The 18,633-nt window shown below is 40.8% G+C and overlaps 1 protein-coding gene across 5 annotated transcripts in view; it reads right to left on the bottom strand.

Annotated features, from left to right (window-relative positions):
• The window catches only part of DENND4A (DENN domain containing 4A), a 165,452-nt gene that overhangs the window by 131,435 nt on the left and 15,384 nt on the right, over positions 1–18,633 (bottom strand). The window contains exon 1 of one of the 5 annotated variants that reach the window (XM_063448762.1): positions 9,880–9,961. The exons of the other annotated variants lie outside the window; for them this stretch is intronic. The gene's annotated coding sequence lies outside the window, so the exon portion shown is untranslated. Of the gene's footprint in view, positions 1–9,879; positions 9,962–18,633 lie in introns of those variants that run through there. 5 annotated transcript variants of the gene reach the window in all.

Here is an 18,633-nt window from a genome sequence, read left to right as displayed (position 1 = left end):
TGTGGTCAAGCCAAGGGTACCATGAGTCACATTTGGTGGGAATGCCCAGAAATTAATCCATTGTGGACAGAAGTCCAGAAACTGTGTAGCTCAATGGGAATCCAAGAGATGACGTTCACTCCAGAGATAGGCTTTTTTTTTTTTTTTTTTTAAACTAATTCCTAACCAAATTCCTCTCCATGACAGACAATTACTAATACTCATGATCCTGGCAGCACGTAACCTCATTGTTTGCCACTGGAAACAATAGGAGTGCCCACCCTCAACAATGTTAAGTCACAAAATCCGACAATACCTTAGGTATGAGATGTTAACAACAGCTATGTCCAAACACAGGGACATCACTCACATCAATTGGCAGAGATGGCACAACCACACAACACAGATGGGAGCCCACACAAGTAACACTATTCCATCATACACAATCACTCCACCCAAACTTGATAATGGGAGATAATAAATGATGCACAATAGTTTAATGTCATGCACTGGCTTGTACAGCATATCCGATTTAGACCCAGACTTTGAGACAGTAACAAGCATGTTTGACCCACCTAACGACATGTACGGCCATGTCAGGCCAGGCAATATAACGAGAAAAGTATCATGCAACTTTTAGAATCGCAACTTGTTCAATCGCAATTATGTTTGCACATTGCAATGCTTGAACTGTGTATGTTTCTCTGCCCCCCACCCTTTTCCTTCTGTACCCCATATAACGTGAATCTTAAATAAAAAATGAATTGAAGAAAAATTATGCAGGTAACTAGAACTATAGGAATCTGTGGATTGGCAGCATCCAGAGTCATAATTGATGGTTTGATCATTTTTCCCTTAAAGGTACAGTTTAGGCACCATAACAACTTTATCTGAATGCAATAGTTATGGTGCCAGGAGGTACCAATTCTCGAACAGTTTAACTACAAAGTGAGCCTCCAATGTCAATCCTCAGATTCAGCATCCGGCTTCTGAAACTCCGTTTCAGGAAGCACAGAGTGCCACCGGGCACGGGCACCCCTAATTGGCTGAATGTGGTCAGCTGACGCTCTCAGCCAATCAGCAACTCCCCATTTGCAAAACTGGCTTGTAAAAGTTACATTTCTGGGGGAAAACTGAGGAACGGTGTTGGAGGCTCACCATTAAGGTAAGAGTGCACCTGTGGCCTCTTGGCACCATATCTTCCTTAAGATGAAGTTGTTATGGTGCTCGGAGGGTTCCTCTTATAAACTGCAGTTTATGTACTGTAATAAACAGTATTTCATCACTTAAGAGACCTAGAATCTTATGGCCCCGTCTGCTTGCTACCTTTATTCTAAAAACACATTTAGACAACTGTATGAATATTATGACATGCAAATACAAACACAAAATTAAAGACTGTCTACCACTGGCAACAACATATTGTTTTATATCTCTTCCGTTGTTTTTTTTATTTGTTTTTTTATTTTTATTTTTTTAACACTCCCCCTCCAAAACACGCGAGTGTCCAGGTAGTACATACTATTTCTCTCAATGGGAAATAAGTGATTTTTATAGCATTAGCTGAGACCAGGCCCCCAGTTAAGCAATCTTCATACTGTAGTGTCTGAAAAGAAGGAAGCTGCAGGCAGCCGTTTTGGGTGCCAGAGCCCCAACTTATATGTTAAAAGCCATAATGGTAAGCCATAATGGTAAGATGGCACCCAGTCACACCTACCCAAATAATTTCAAGGAGCTGAAGCTGTTATTTTTTGATCAAATTAAACTCTGTTCATACAATAAGATGGCCATACACATATCACAATAAAAAAAAAAAAAAAAAAAAGATTGATGGGTTTAGTTGCTAAACCCAGAATTGTGATGAATGTAAAACCCATTTGCAAATTTAGGCAAAAATAGCCAGGTTGTGACTGACCTCTGAGTTGGATAAGGTTTCCAGATCCACAATTGTTACCTAAACAATATAATTTCATTTAAATTCACTACAGTTCAGTATTTAGGGAATAAACCCTATAGCAAGGAGAAGAAATGTTGCAGGAAACTTGGCTAGTGGAAATTTCCAGGACTGGCTTGCAATAAGAACCATTGAATTCAAGCACATGACCTGTAACAGAGTTATAGACAATAGGCACTGAGGAAGGATTACACATGGCATACATTCCATATCGCAACTGATTATTCAACAGCCAGCCCTAAAGACGTGCTCTGGAAAGAAGCTTGCTGAGCTTTGGCTGATGTTTGACAACGTTTTTTTACTGTCTCATGCACCACTAGGCAAAAACCATGACATCCTCAAGCCACAGGTGTCGGGATAACAAAACCATAGTAATAGCACTTTGCATGATGCCATGATGAAGTAAAAAATGTTCACCAAGGAAACATCATTAAAATTTAGAAAATAACACCACTCACCAAATAAAATGCAGACATAACACAAAGTATGTCCAGTACCTACTGAAAAAAAAGGCAATATATAATTATAATTTTATAATTAAACGTTCCTGGGGAGTAGGGCCAGGGTACATCTTACTTCTTACTTTTACTTCTACATCAGACTATACTGGTTATGATGCTTGGAGTAACCCATTGAAGGGAACTTCAACCCTTTTGAGAAGGGGAGCATTAACTGATTGGTCTGTTTCACCGGCTCAGAGCACGTGCACATGCTCCAGGCCGGCAAGGGGAGGGACAGTTTTGTTTTTTTCTGGAGAGGTTTTCTTCAACTTCTGTTACCTCAATAGTGCTAACAAAAGTGGCTTCATCACCAAGGCTTCTCAATGAAAGTGGCTGACTGATGCATTGCAAAGGCTGCAGAAAGCAGGTCTTTTATGCAAGCGGTTTTTAATATGATATGCAAGGGAAAAAATACATGCCTGTTTTCTTTAGGGGTATATTTACTAAATTGTATTAAAAAATAAAGTGTTCCTTTAACAATTAGGATGTAACACTACCTCTGAATTAATGGTTTCCCTTTAGAAGGCAGGAACATTGTATCTCAACAAAACAATTAGTGGCATGCAGGACAAAACCTTCATATAGAATTACTGTCCTGAATACATATAAATTGATGTACACAGTAAAAGAAATGCTTTCTACCTACGGTAAATTGTCAAGAAGATACTTGCCTAATAATAAATTAGTAAATACTAATAATAGAGGATTAGTAAACAAGTCCTCACTCCAAAGTGGCATAAAAAGAGATTTATTCAGTCGGGTAATCTTTATGGCTAAATTAACCATTTCATTTTTACACCACTGATGAGGAGTAGTTCACAAATGATGAATAAAGGAAAGTTATCTACTTACTCATCCAGGTAAAGCTTCTAGAACTTTTAAAGTGTTATCGCCATAATTAATGAAAAAAAGGGGAGGGTGATGAATGTGGGCCTGCAGGGTCTCTTTAAATGCAATAACTGTGTTAGAAGAAATCTGGTACTTAAAAACAGTAAACAATTATTCACAAATTTGTTTTGATTGCTTTGTTTCACATACATTAACTCCAAACACAACAGGCCAGCTTTAAAAGGAATTCATTCAAAAACAAAACTAAAAAACCAAAAACAAAAAAATAAGCCCTGCATGGAAATGCTGAACTTTCCCCAAAGGGAAGCATTGATTCAATGCATTTCTAAGGAGATGGCGATTGGCCAGCACAGCTTTTGGCCCCATCCCCTTGGCTGAGACCATCAGAATTGACAATCTCAGCCAATTCGATGCTTTCCATTGGGAATGCCAAGGAAGCGGATCGGGGGTGGGGTCAGCGCAGGCGCATGTGCATATCAACGTGTTGAACCTTACTAGTAGAGTATGGCGTTGCTATAGATTACCCTTGTGTAGTGGTAATAAACAGTTGCACCTCTAGCATATTATGATTACAAACTAGTGGTCATGACATAAGGCTAGAAGCTCAGAAACATTTGTAGTGCAGGCAGGGTGATTTCCTATGGCGTCATTGCACTAATATTAATAACATGGTGACATGGTAATGGTACAAATTTACTAATTACAGCTGCAGCACAGTGACATGCATGGCAGTATAAGCAGTGCAGTAGACAGAGTCTTAGTGTTACTCTAGTCCGAGGGGGCACATATAATGCTCTGGATAGAAGAGCTGTTAAACAGCAACTTGCCCGAGGTCACCAGGATGTGTTGTATTTCTTAAATATGTTGCACCACTAAACAAAAAAATATGTTGCTCTATCCACTATCACACTAGATAGAAGTGCCAAATTAGATCTTATATCAAGAAAACAATATATTTTACTAGCCTGGGTTATTTCCATATATTTTTGCCAATTTTCTCAGTACAAGAAATATTCAACTGCTTCTGAATCATATAGCAGTACACTTGACCGGTTACATACCAGGCCAAAACTGTCATTTATAGGAATCGACAGAAAAAGACACTCAAAAGTACCACTTAATTACAAATATTGCAGCCTAAATAGATCATAGGTTTCTGATGTTCAGTGTCTGCCATTAGGTAGCTATCAATTCTGGAAACACACATAAAAGCTGCCCGGTAAAGCATTTCATGTACAATGAAATCTTCAACTGTATTGCAACAGCCAGCATTGTTAATAAGCAAACAAGATGGCAGACCAAAGTGAGGACATGGAATAGAGAGAAGAGGGGGAGCTTGACTAATATCGAAGGTAGAGCGAAATGGGATACTCCACTGCCCAAATACAAAAAACACACACACACACACATATATATTATATATATATATATATATATATATACACACACACACACACACACTGTTTAGTAGATACACCCCACATGAAAACATGCATGCATTTTTTTTTTTCAATAGGGGTATATGTAAAAACAGCTTGCAAAAGCCGCAGTTTTCATGTCTGCTGCATTCACAAGCCCTTCTGTCCAATCACAGACTTCTCAATGCAGCTCAAAGAGAAGTATTTGCAAAGCAAGTTCTCTGGGCATTTGTCTGCCTCTTGAGTTGAGCTCCACAGAGCAAAACAATCAAAGTAACAGGATCCATTGACTACTTGAGAGCCAGGAGGGTGTAACAAAGTTAATTTATAAAAGTACCAATTTCTATTGAAATCTGCACTTATTGTAAAATGGACACACATAAAGCAAGCTAAAAAGTGCTTTAAAAGTCTGCAGTGTTCTTTTAACAATATATAGTTACAGAAAGGAGGCCAAATTGGAGGGGGAAGGCCAGATTGGCAAAGAGGAAGAGGGCACAGGAAGCAATGATGGATGTAGGTCCTGAAATACAGGTGGGAAAAGATTAGAAGTGAGGAGAAATATTAACTGAAAATGAGGCCATGGACAATAAAAATGGGACTAAAAAAAAAAAAGGAACACACTATTTGTCACGGATACAAAAATGTTCTAGAACTGTTCTATAACAACATTTCCACACCTTTTTCTAACAGAGAACGACCAGTGAAAGCCAAGTTACGTTACTGTCATGTTTTCATTAAAGTAACTCCCTAAACATCATTTTTAATCAATGACAAATAGAATACATTTTGAAACACTAAACAACTGAGTAGTATAAACTGTGCTTGATAAAACAAAAGTGTTACAAAAGTTTTAACATTTGTTCAGTAGCATAAAAGTGGATATTAACATGTGACTGCATCACCTGTGCAATTCACTTGTTGTCAGACAGCCTTCTGACTACGATGAACGGGAACTTGCTGTCTTCCCCAGTGGACATATAACCAAGTGTGATGTGCCTAATTTAACATATGCTAAATTTGACATTCAAGAGCATCACTTCAGTGATCTTCCATCCATAGAGGTAATGTGTGATGCTTTGGGACACCCCCTGGACTCTGGTTCCAGTGTCTCATGTTTTATGAGCTACCAGAACAGTATATACTTAGATCTCTCCAAGGGCTAGTTGGTCTTGCTCATTATGGAACTGAACTTCCAAGTAAACTCCAACAAGGACTGGCTCCCACATCTAGCTGAATTAAATACCTACTTCCTTGCCATGCAAACAAGCCACAACTCGCAACACAATACATGTGACCACTCACTAGCAAAGTGTGTACAGCAGGCCAAAACTCTCTTCTGACACCAGGACTAATAAAACAAGTCTACTTGTGTGAGTAACTAGTTGTCTATAAAGGAAAATGCATTTGGCATGTCTAACAGTGACCATGTTTTTTTTAGGAATAAGTCTAAGTATGTCAAACTGTTCTCAATCGTGAGGAGTATTTTGCTCAAAATAGATTTTTCAGAGGGGCTTTTGATGTAAATATTTATGTGTCCTCCCTAGTACCTTCCTGGTTTTAATCCAGTGCCACAGACATTCATAATCATGTCGATGGGCTATTGCCTCAGGTAACACAAGAAAGATCTGTGTGATATTCCAGATATACAAAGGAAGCTCATCATTTCCTCAGGTGCGCAGCAGCCAGTGTACCAATGCGAAGAATAGCACACAATATTATATAACCATATCATGTTCAGCTATTGGCAATGAACTGGTTAGAATTGGCTTTTTGTATGAAGAAAAAAAATACAATTCACTACAAAGAGCTGAAGACAAAATACAAGATTTCACCTTTCTATTCTCTACTGTCAACTTTCATCTGTTTTCATCATTCACACTCTCTAGGTTCCTAATATTTACCAGCAGCTTTTTTGTAGCTTGGGAATTTTGACAGAGAAACCGGCAAACCCTTTCCTTTCCACCAGGGACTGTATTAAACTGTAGGCCTGCTTAGAAACAAAAGGTGTTTTAAAACAACAAGGTATCAATATGAATACACAGTTGCTGGAAGGATTAATCTCTTTACATGTACACAGTTATAGAGGCAAAATAAATCATAGGACTGGCCGAATTAACAAGTGATTAATTAACCCATAATTATGAGAACCAGGACAAAACATGAAAACAAACTGATGCACTAAAAATTTCAAACAACTTTAAAATCCTGATCCTCCTATACCCAAAATTTTTTTTTGATGATAAATATACACTTTGCATACGAGTGTATAAAGACATAAAGTCGAGCTTTTATTTTGGATCCCCAGTGCAAACATTACTGCAAAATCACAATATCAGGCAATGAAATGCTACATATCAAGATAAACAGTCTCCACTATCAACTACTTGATATGCTGTGAGTTTAACTAAATCTCCCACAAAGATACCATATGTACAGATGATAAATTATGCAAAAATCAATATAAAGAGAATCTGGCAATGCATAGTTATTCACCAACACCCGAATAGTTGGGAATTCAAATTGTAGGTTTTAGCTCAAACTGTAAACATTTTCAAAGTCAAGTATGTTTACAGTTTGTCTACTGTGGACTTCAATTTTAAATTAACATTGAATGCATGATTAACACTATACTGAATAACCCTGTGTCTTTAGTCACCATTTAGCACCCTCACTTTTACCGAGCCTGGACGTAGAAAAGTTTCAAACTCCACTCACTAGTTTGTGGCACCTAAGAATGCAGAGTATCCCCACACTAATAACAACATTTTAGCGTTCGTGAGGAATAAAAAAAATAAATACCAAGTTTAGTAATAATGAAACTTTAATGTGGTTATTAACAAGTAAAAAAAATATCCTTCCCACACATGTTCAAACACGTTACAATTTTACATTATTAGTATTACTTATAAAGCAACAAGAAATTCTGCAGCAATATACAATGGGATGCACTTCATGTGCATGCTGGAATCTACAAGCAAGCACTCACAATTAGAGGTGATGGACACTCAGAATAATAGATGAAAAGCACTAAGGTTATGCAACAAGCCTGTGACAAAGTGAATGTTTGTTACTACGGAGAGCGTGCATCCACTAATGAAAGAACCCTACTTTAATTAAAGCTGGCACTCACTTTGTCAGCTGTGTGTAACAGCAGTCACTTTCTGGTTTAAAAAAAAATAAAAAAAAATAGGCACTGATGTGTATTTACTAAAAGTGAGAATTCAAAGTGAATTTTCATTTTGAGGTCAAAATAGCCAAATCTGAAATCTCTAAGCCAGCTATGCTGACAGTTTAGCTATTTTAGGCCTACAATTTGAATTTCACTTTGGATATTCCCTTTACTAAATAACCTTGCTAGTTGCTGAAACAATCACTCACTTCCATAGGTGATAAGCATGACCTGTCTGTAACAAGCACTCACTCATTCTGAGTGACTGACAAGTAACTGACATACACTCTTGACTGGTGACAGACAAACATTGACAGGTACTCCGTATGATGGGTACTATTCTGGCAAATGACAGATACTCAGTATGATGGGTACTATTCTGGCAAATGACAGATACTCAGTATGATGGGTACTATTCTGGAAAATGACAGATACTCAGTATGATGGGTACTATTCTGGCATATGACAGGTACTCCGTATGATGGGTACTATTCTGGCATATGACAGGTACTCCGTATGATGGGTACTATTCTGGCTAATGACAGGTACTCCGTATGATGGGTACTATTCTGGCTAATGACAGGTACTCCGTATGATGGGTACTATTCTGGCTAATGACAGGTACTCCGTATGATGGGTCCTATTCTGGCTAATGACAGGTACTCCGTATGATGGGTACTATTCTGGCAAATGACAGGTACTCCGTATGATGGGTACTATTCTGGCTAATGACAGGTACTCTGTATGATGGGTCCTATTCTGGCTCATGACAGGTACTCCGTATGATGGGTCCTATTCTGGCTAATGACAGGTACTCCGTATGATGGGTACTATTCTGGCTAATGACAGGTACTCCGTATGATGGGTACTATTCTGGCTAATGACAGGTACTCCGTATGATGGGTACTATTCTGGCTAATGACAGGTACTCCGTATGATGGGTACTATTCTGGCTAATGACAGGTACTGTATGATGGGTACTATTCTGGCTAATGACAGGTACTGTATGATGGGTACTATTCTGGCTAATGACAGGTACTCAGTGTTGCAGTTGACAAGCACTCTGTATGACAAGTGACAAGCGCTCATTGTGACAGATACTGTGACAGGCCCTCAGGATGGATCATGGCAGGTACTCAGTGTAACAAGTGATAGGCATTCACTGTGACAAGTCCAAGGCACTCACTATGGCAAGTGACAGGCACTCAATAGGACAGGCACTCACTATGGAAAGTGACAGGCACTCACTATGGCAGTTGACAGGCACTCACTATGGCAGTTGACAGGCACTCACTATGGCAGTTGACAGGCACTCACTATGGCAGTTGACAGGCACTCAGTGTGACAGGCACTCACTATGGCAAGTGACAGGCACTCACTATGGCAGGTGACAGGCACTCAGTGTGACAGGCACTCACTATGGCAGGTGACAGGCACTCAGTGTGACAGGCACTCACTATGGCAAGTGACAGGCACTCACTATGGCAAGTGACAGGCACTCACTATGGCAGTTGACAGGCACTCAGTGTGACAGGCACTCACTATGGCAAGTGACAGGCACTCACTATGGCAGGTGACAGGCACTCAGTGTGACAGGCACTCACTATGGCAGGTGACAGGCACTCAGTGTGACAGGCACTCACTATGGCAAGTGACAGGCACTCAGAGTGACAGGCACTCACTATGGCAGGTGACAGGCACTCAATAGGACAGGCACTCACTATGGCAGGTGACAGGCACTCAGTTCAGTGTGACAGTCACTCGGATAGCAAGCACTCACTCTGACAGGTGACACTCGCTCTCTCAGTCAGTATCGCTGCGCGGTGGGCCAGGCCCAGGTCGGTGACAGAGAGCCGGCCCCGGTGTCCCGGTCGGTGTCTCCGGTCAGACTCAGCGAGCCGTCCCGTTATCTCCATCCCTGCTGCCGCTGAGCTGGAGATAATCCCCGGCACTGACGGCTCTCCCTCCGTATCCCCCCCCCCCGCATTGATCCCGCCGTGCCGCCCTCACCTCTGCCCCCAGGGCTCTCCCGGTATTTCCGGTGCCAGTCAGCGGTGCCCACCACCTTCTCGCGCCATCTTGTGTTTGTACCACAGAGGGAGAGCGTTCGAGCACGTGACCGTGTGCCCGAGCCCACTCCCCGCCCACATGACGTCACGGTCCCCGGAGTCTGTGTGTAGATTAGAGTTCGATTAAAATATACACAGACACTCTATGAATCCATTCACTGCTGCCTATTTACCGCTCTATATACTGCTCTACTGTATATACTGCTCTATATACTGCTCTACTGTATATACTGCTCTACTGTATATACTGCTCTACTGTATATACTGCTCTATATACTGCTCTACTGTATATACTGCTCTACTGTATATACTGCTCTATATACTGCTCTACTGTATATACTGCTCTATATACTGCTCTATATATACTGCTCTACTGTATATACTGCTCTATATACTGCTCTACTGTATATACTGCTCTATATACTGCTCTACTGTATATACTGCTCTACTGTATATACTGCTCTATATATACTGCTCTACTGTATATACTGCTCTATATACTGCTCTACTGTATATACTGCTCTACTGTATATACTGCTCTATATACTGCTCTACTGTATATACTGCTCTACTGTATATACTGCTCTATATACTGCTCTACTGTATATACTGCTCTATATATACTGCTCTATATACTGCTCTACTGTATATACTGCTCTATATACTGCTCTACTGTATATACTGCTCTATATACTGCTCTACTGTATATACTGCTCTACTGTATATACTGCTCTATATACTGCTCTATATATACTGCTCTACTGTATATACTGCTCTATATATACTGCTCTATATACTGCTCTACTGTATATACTGCTCTATATACTGCTCTACTGTATATACTGCTCTACTGTATATACTGCTCTATATACTGCTCTATATATACTGCTCTACTGTATATACTGCTCTATATATACTGCTCTATATACTGCTCTACTGTATATACTGCTCTATATACTGCTCTACTGTATATACTGCTCTATATATACTGCTCTATATACTGCTCTATATACTGCTCTACTGTATATACTGCTCTATATACTGCTCTACTGTATATACTGCTCTACTGTATATACTGCTCTATATACTGCTCTACTGTATATACTGCTCTATATACTGCTCTACTGTATATACTGCTCCATATACTGCTCTACTGTATATACTGCTCTATATATACTGCTCTATATATACTGCTCTATATACTGCTCTACTGTATATACTGCTCTATATACTGCTCTACTGTATATACTGCTCTATATACTGCTCTACTGTATATACTGCTCTATATACAGCTCTACTCTATATACTGCTCTATATACTGCTCTACTGTATATACTGCTCTATATACTGCTCTACTGTATATACTGCTCTATATATACTGCTCTATATACTGCTCTACTGCATATACTGCTCTACTGTATATACTGCTCTATATACTGCTCTACTGTATATACTGCTCTATATATACTGCTGTACTCTATATACCGCTCTATATGCCGCTCTATATATATAAGATTAGGCAGAAAGAGGCTAAGCAAGTTATAAGAGCTTCCAAATCACACACAGAAGAGAAAATAGCACAGTCAGTAAAAAAAGGGGGAACAACTTTTTTTAGATACATAAATGAGAAAATAAAAGTAAAACAAGGATTAGTTAGATTAAAAACAAAAGAAGGAAGGTATGTAGAAGAGGATAAAGGTCTAGCTGACTGCCTCAATGAATATGTTTCTTCGGTATTTACAGATGGAAATGAAGGAGAGGGACCTCAGTTAAGAAAAAGGATAAATGAGTTATTTATTACACGTGAGTTTACAGAGGAAGAGGTTCTATTTCAACTGTCAAAAGTAAAGACAAATAAGTCAATGGGACCTGATGGAATACACCCAAAGCTATTAAAAGAGCTTAGTGGTGTACTAGCAAAACCATTAACAGATTTATTTAACCAATCATTGATAACAGGAGTAGTCCCAGAAGATTGGAAGTTGGCAAATGTTGTGCCCATTCACAAGAAAGGTAATAGGGAGGAGTCGGGCAACTATAGGCCAGTAAGCCTTACTTCAGTAGTGGGGAAAGTGATGGAAACCATGTTAAAGGATAGGATTGTTGAACATCTAAAAACACATGGATTTCAAGATCACAGACAACATGGGTTTACTTCAGGGAGATCATGCCAAACTAATCTTGTTGATTGTTTTGATTGGGTAACTAAAATTATAGATCAGGGTGGTGCAGTAGACATTGCTTACCTAGATTTCAGTAAGGCTTTTGACACTGTTGCACATAGAAGGCTTATCAATAAACTGCAATCTTTAAGTTTGGATTCCAATATTGTTGAATGGGTGAGGCAGTGGCTGAGTGACAGGCAGGGCCGGCCTTAGGCATTTAGACGCCCTGTGCGAAAAATATTCACAGCGCCCCCCCACCCCCCCCCGGTCATCCATGTATGCTGTAATGTTTGTGTTGTCTGTGTATGTGATAGTAGGTGTGATATGTATGCTATGTGTGATATTTGTAATGGGTGTATTAACAGTGTGTGATATGCGTGTATTGGTTGTATGTGACACACACACACACACACAGAGTCAGACGGCCATACACACACACAGGAAGACATCCACACACACAGGCAGACAGTCACACACACACAGTCACACACACACAGACATACACAAAGACACACACAGGCAGACAGTCAAACACACAGACACACAGAGGCAGACAGTCATACACACACACACACAGACAGTAATACACACAGGCATACAGTCATACACACAGACACACAGAGGCAGACAGTCATACACACATAGACAGTAATACACACAGGCAGAGACTCACACTCACCTGACAATCACTCATTGTGGAGGCAGTGCAGCTCCTGGTGACTGTTTGGTGGGGAAGCAGGGACTCCTTCCTGCTTCCCCTGCAGCAGTTTTCCGGCGCTTTTAGCTCCGCCCCCGCCGCACGGTAAGCTCCGCCCCCGCCGGAAATGTAAAAAAAAAAATAATATTTTTTTTTTTTTTTTTTTTAAAATTCCGGCCGGCTGTGCGGCCGCACAGCGCCCCCTGCTACATGGCGCCCTGTGCGGCCGCACAGCTCGCACACCCCTAAGGCCGGCCCTGGTGACAGGCAACAGAGGGTTGTAGTCAATGGAGTATATTCGAAGCTTGGGCTTGTCACCAGTGGGGTACCTCAGGGATCTGTACTTGGACCCATTCTCTTTAATATTTGTATTAGTGATATTGCAGAAGGTCTTGATGGTAAGGTATGTCTTTTTGCTGATGATACTAAGATATGTAACCGGGTTGATGTTCCAGGAGGGATAAGCCAAATGGCTAATGATTTAGGTAAACTAGAAAAATGGTCAGAGTTGTGGCAACTGACATTTAATGTGGATAAGTGCAAGATAATGCATCTTGGACGTAAAAACCCAAGGGCAGAGTACAGAATATTTGATAGAGTCCTAACCTCAACATCTGAGGAAAGGGATTTAGGGGTGATTATTTCTGATGACTTAAAGGTAGGCAGACAATGTAATAGAGCAGCAGGAAATGCTAGCAGAATGCTTGGTTGTATAGGGAGAGGTATTAGCAGTAGAAAGAGGGAAGTGCTCATGCCATTGTACAGAACACTCGTGAGACCTCATTTGGAGTATTGTACGCAGTACTGGAGACCGTATCTTCAGAAGGATATTGGTACCTTAGAGAGAGTTCAGAGAAGGCCTACTAAACTGGTTCATGGATTGCAGGATAAAACTTACAAGGAAAGGTTAAATGATCTTAACATGTATAGCTTGGAGGAAAGACGAGACAGGGGGGATATGAGAGAAACATTTAAATACATAAAGGGAATCAACACAGTAAAGGAGGAGACTATATTTAAAATAAGAAAAACTACCACAACAAGAGGACATAGTCTTAAATTAGAGGGACAAAGGTTTAAAAATAATATCAGGAAGTATTACTTTACTGAGAGGCTAGTGGATGCATGGAATAGCCTTCCAGCTGAAGTGGTAGAGGTTAACACAGTAAAGGAGTTTAAGCATGCATGGGATAGGCATAAGGCTATCCTAACTATAAGATAAGGCCAGAGACTAATGAAAGTATTAAGAAAATTGGGCAGACTAGATGGGCCGAATGGTTCTTATCTGCCGTCACATTCTATGTTTCTATGTTTCTATGTACACAAGACATACACCCTTACCACACATCCACTCAACATTGTAATACATATTCACATTGCATAACCCATTGTACAGCGCTGCAGAATTTGTTGGCACTTTATAAATAATAATAATAACATTAAAAAATAACATAGGGGGGAAATTTCCTGGTGCACACTCATGGAATGGGCTGCACACACCTATGATAAAGGCAGAATCTTTATAAAATAAACTTGAATAGATACAATTTAAATTTTAGGAAAAAACGCTTAATTCATTGCCATTTCCTATTGGCTATTGTCATGATTGGCCTGATCCTAATACACAAACCTAGGTATATGCAAGGACGATATGCATACTGGTCCTTAGACAGGCCAGGCTAGCACTGAGATTATAGTCAGACACCGAATAAAAGTTAACAAACCGAGGGCAGGGATTATACAGGTACACAGAAATGGAACACAAGCCTCAAGGTCAGGGTTACAGAGCTCAAGAATGGTCAAGGAAGCCAAGGTCAGGTAACCAGAAACCACGACAGTGCAAGGAAACAAGTACAGCCAGGAAGTTTATATATCCTGTGCTGGTTTGTGATTGGTTACAGAGGGCAATGATGTCACAAGTGGGTACACATCATCAAAGAGTACCACAAAGACTGACATTATTAAAGGAGATCAATGGGGTTTCCATGTCATATATGGTGTCATAATGAGCCATCAGGAAGCTAGGGATGATTGGCTGTGCATCAGAACAGAGAAGATACATCACCTTTGTGATCGCATGACGCCACAAGGGACAGGTATTGTGACAGATATTACTCAAGACAACTGATAAAAACAGTCGTAATCATTTGAAACAGGGGTGTTGCGAGGTTCCATAAATCAGATTTGCTAGGTAGCATCAAGACCAGTTGCTTCTGACCCAATTCTTATGGCCCTTCACTCCTCTGCAAACCTACCCGTTGCCCCACCCTGTATCACATTGTACTACAGCCAAACACACTCACTTTTTCTTCATCCACTGTCCCTTCATTGGTGTCTCTCATACTTTCGTCACACCCTCTATTTGTACGCCAACTAACCCACGCAGACCCCGTGTCATCACCAACCTCTCCTCCATGCCAGCCCATCACCAGTCTCCCCCCTGTGTTTACCCCCATACCAGTCTCTGCCCTGGGGCTACCCTTTCACAAGTCTCAGTAACATGATTATCTCCTCACCATGATCTCCCCCATGTCTCCCCCACCAGCTTCTCCCCCAGGATTGCCCTCACATGTCTCTACCTCATGCTTATCCATTGTTGTGATACTTACTAGATCCTGTTCTGTTGCAGTTCCGTTTAATATATTCCTTATATTGTTCTTGGTATTTTCTAATTTGATCTTGACTTTTTTTTTTTTTTATTCAGAGTACCTCTACATCCCAGACCTGGCTAGTTATTTGTTTCCACTATTCTGTGATTCTGACCTGGCTAGTACCTCTGATTATCCTGACCTTGGCTTGTCCACTGACCACGTTTATTACTGTTTTCTACATTAAGTCCACCAACTCTAACGTCTGGTAATATGTTTTTTCGGTCTCTTCTACTAGGTATACCAGGTTCTGAGTGTCACACCGTGATACCCATTCACCAACCTCTCCTCCATATTTGCCCTTTACCAGCCTCTGCCCCATTTCTGCCCAATCACTAGCATGTACTAGTGATTAAATCAGTGCTTTCCTATGGGAGCTTCTGCATCATGTGACTGAGTTTTGTATGGTCAGCGCCATGGAAGTGCCTCTTGTTGACAGCCACTAGAGGTGGACTTAAAGGACCACTAATGTCACCCAGTGACCCACTAAAGTCAATGAAGTGGCCTGAGTGCTTTATCATCAAAGGATCAGAGTGTTAGGTCAGTAAGTTGATCATTTAAGGGGTAAGGACTCATGAAGTAGCCCTGTGCCATTTGGAGTCATGGACCAAGGGCCTGAGAATCTTTGCACAAAATGCCGAATTCTAATGACCGGGGAAACGAAGGAGTCCACTGCAATGCTATGATTCAGTACTGAGCGCCAGCCAGATGGCGAGATCTGATACTGAACCAACCAGATGACCAGGAATTAACTTTTTTGCCCTCTTTTTGCCAGCTTCTTCCCCATTGGTTTCCAGCTGTAAAATTGCAACTCCAAAAGAGTGTCTAAATAAAAAAAAGCTTTAATGAGTGTGTTTAGCAATGTATGTGTGTAGCTACGTGCTAGTGTAGTGTTTCTCTGTAGCAGGGGCTGAGTGTGAACGGTTTGCATGACAAGATTTCTCAATATCCCATCTTTTGTTGAGAGCCTGTCTGGGCAGCTACTGTACTTAAAATGCTCAGAATGCAAGTGTCTTACGTGAAAGAGAAAAGAGATCCCTCTTGTGATAGGCAAACCCCACCTGGGTCTGCATATCATGATGGAGGCAAAAAGTTGTTTAAACAAGCAGCTGCTTGTCAGCTATGGGCAAAACTATAACAGCTCTGCAAAGAAAAATCTACATATGGATATTTAAACAGCTTTCATTAAAAAAATGTGTGTGATAAGGCAAAAAAAACATTACTCGTAGGGGAATCATGATTACTGGACCCCATATTTTTGTGAAAATTAAATATGTATACCCCAAATTTTAAATGTATTTTCCATCTTTCAAACATGTGGGATTTCCTAATGCTGCTGTTAGTATGCATATTAAATGGCACAAATTTAAAACATTTCTCTAATTAGTGTCAGGTCATTAACATTACTGATCATTACTAAAAATTGACTATTTTCACCACCCCTGAGGTCTTCGCCAGTATCCATCGATGCAGGTGTACAGGCGCCCACGATGTTAGCCATCGAGTTTCGATAACACCCTGGTAGAGACCAGGGAGAGATGCAGAAGTTCAGGTTGCCCACTTGGAACTCCATACCGCATTGGAGATCTGTCACGGTTCGGCAAATCATTTCCTTGGTGCCGATTGGACACTGAATGTAGAATGAGGATGCTCTTTATTCAAAGGGTAGTGGGGGTGAGCTATTCAGGGATATATTGATTATTATGTCCCTATTCAGAAATGTATTAGTTGTGTGAGTTCTATGTTAGTGAGGGGATTTTAGTGCTCCGATCTCCTTGGCTGGATGAGGCTCATCGAGTGGGAGATTGATATCAAACAAAAAGAGAAAGGGGACTGTCCCTAAATAGCGAGAGATATCAAGAAAATATACTTTAATAAATTGAAATAAAAACACACACACCAAAGACTAACAAAGTAGCTATGTATTACTGCCTCAATAATGGATAATTGGGGCAGGCGAGATGACTATGACTACAATTGCTGGGTGTGCATAAACGGAAAGACAGTGAACAATCAAAAAAGGACACACATATATATAAAAACATGAGCTGATATCACCCTTAGGAATACACCTGTGTGAAGGAGTGTGTGTATAGAACAGGGTCCCAATGGGTATATAGTATGATATAGCTCAACAAACAGCACGTTGCTTATATGAGAAGAGTATGTTAACGGTCTAAACAATTCCCATAGTAGACATAGCTTGTATGGCTGGTATGTGCCTTGGTGAGCACTTCGCTAGAATAGCGATAAAGTTGTACAGTAGCTAGTATCAATGGCTGCAAGGGCTAACAACCTCCTAGGTAATTTCCCTGTGTAGCAATAACGTGCAGCAGGGACCCCAATGGATATGCAGGAGGGTAGAGCCAAAAAATTAATAATGATAAGTAAGCAGCTAATGTTAGGTATGCAAGACTTGGTATAGTCACACTGGTTGTCAGGCTGTCAACCCCCTGGGGAATACCACAGCGTATGTACAGAGTACAACAGGGTCCCAATAAGTATGCAGGGGGGTATAGTCAAAGTAAGCACTATAGTGGCAATGCTGTACAGTAGTTAGTGGCTAGCTGTAATAGCAAACCTGTACGTTGGTTAGCAGTAATCCTGAACTGTGCCTTCATGGGCACCTAGTATAAGGAAAGATATATATATGTTAATCTATTGCTAATAAGTGCCCTGAGCTGTGCCTTCAAGGGCACCTGGCAGTGAAGTAATTAGCCCACTAACGTGCTAAGATAAAGTATACAGGCTTTGCCCTAAACTGTGCCTTCGTGGGCACCTAGCAATGAGGGTAATCAGCTCACTAACGTGCTAAAATAAAGTCTCCAAGCAAATGAATAACCTAATCTGTGCCTTCGAGGGCACCTAGCCGTGAGAATAGAAAGCTTGCTAACCTGCTGAGTAGAACTGTTAATCTGATGTTACGAGATTAAGAGAGGAGAGGTCCAGAAATCCTGGGCAGAGCAAAGGTAAGTGCAATGTCTCTGTGCATGATAGCACCAAAATCAACTTAAAGTAAGTTGCACAGGACCAAACATCGAGCCCCGACGCGCGTTTCGCCAGAGACAGGCTCATCAGGGGGAACCGGCTCTCCAGAGAGAGTGAGTTTAAATACCCCGCCAAGAGTCATCATTGGATCGACCAAAGATGTGATGTCATCAGCAGTAGTGAGTCACTACGGAGGC

Source organism: Pelobates fuscus, chromosome 3 (genome assembly GCF_036172605.1).
Source record: "Pelobates fuscus isolate aPelFus1 chromosome 3, aPelFus1.pri, whole genome shotgun sequence".
NCBI lineage: Eukaryota > Metazoa > Chordata > Amphibia > Anura > Pelobatidae > Pelobates > Pelobates fuscus.
Note: the sequence above shows the minus strand (reverse complement) of the source record. Positions and strands in the feature narration are given on the sequence as shown.